Below are 1,487 nucleotides of genomic sequence, written 5' to 3' on the forward strand. Positions count from 1 at the left end.
CTGCATTTGTTTGTTATATGCTCGCTGGAGGCATCGAGAAGGTTCCAATCGCCGTTGCTAGGCAATTTCTGTCAAAAGTTTGTTGTATACTCTTTGGAAACATCGAGAAAGATCCAAACTCCGTTACTAGGCAGTTTCTGTCTGGAGATTGATTCCTAATACAACGTGTGTCCCATTATATCGACATCTCTAAAGTACAATTCTATGTGATTTCTAGGGAGAACAATACAACCGATCCACACCTTCGTCAGATAAAACGTTTATCCCGTGACCGTGGCTACGTTCGGCGACCAGTTGTCACCTCGAACCCACTTTCGCTTTCACAAATATCAAACAATTACAAATGACAATTGCTTAATTACAGTTATGATAAAATCTAGGCTAAAGCATTAGAAGGCTTCCTGAACATTGCAAAGGGAAGGCTCCGGTTTTCCTTTCATCCCCGACACGGCCATTCTGACTATCACACGTCCTCGTGTGCAGGTAAATTACAGAGTTTTTTTTTAACATTAGACTCGGTGTAACTGATTTATGGTAACTATTTACCATTCGATTAGATGTTCCAAATAAGTCAAGGGTCCAGTTCAACAACAAAGCTCTGTTCGAAGATTTGGCAAGCAAGGAAATGAAAGAGAACTCAAATTAGTGTTATAGTTTGTATTCAAAGTGCCAGTTGCACTCCGTAAGTCACCAGTCAGACCGCAATGACACGACAGATCATTTTCGATTCCGCACAAAGATCTCAGTTTGTTGGATCATATCACCATGTTGGGTGCATTACGAAAGGCACAAGACACCACACTGGGCGTATTACAAAAGGCGCAGGGCACCAGTGAGCGTATTATAGAAGGCGCAGGGCACTACACTGGGAGTATTACAGAAGGCGCAGGGCACCAGTGAGCGTATTATAGAAGGTGCAAGACACTACACTGGGAGTATTACAGAAGGCGCAAGACACTACACGGGAGTATTACAGAAGGCGCATGCACTACACTGGGAGTATTACAAAAGGCGCATGCATTACACTGGGTGTATCACTATGACCACAATGCGGTGTTAATGATTCCCAGAGATCAATGTGCTCGCATCGTTATTATCACTGTCGCTGTCATCACCGCAGACATCCAACTCAGCAGGAATGCAACCATCTGGCAACTTGTCGTGTCTATCCTTATATGACCGTTTGCCATTTAGAGTTTTTAAAGTATATCTATCCCCCTCTAAAACTTCCGTTATCACGAATGGACCCTTGAATTTCGGATCTAGCTTCGTTTGGTTTCTCTCCTCGTTCTTACGTAACACAAAGTCACCGAGATTAAACCTAACTATCTTCGCTTTCGTTTTGTCAAACCTGTCTTTATCATAACTCGCGCAAGTCTCTATGTTCTGTATCGCCTGTTGCCTTACATTGGAGATGTCCACTTCCTTTTCCTCAATATTATCAGGCAACGATAAGCCGTAGGGCCTTGCTGCCTTCCCAATTAATA

The sequence above is a fragment of the Bombus impatiens genome, unplaced genomic scaffold (genome assembly GCF_000188095.3).
Source record: "Bombus impatiens unplaced genomic scaffold, BIMP_2.2 scf_0545, whole genome shotgun sequence".
Taxonomy (NCBI): domain Eukaryota; kingdom Metazoa; phylum Arthropoda; class Insecta; order Hymenoptera; family Apidae; genus Bombus; species Bombus impatiens.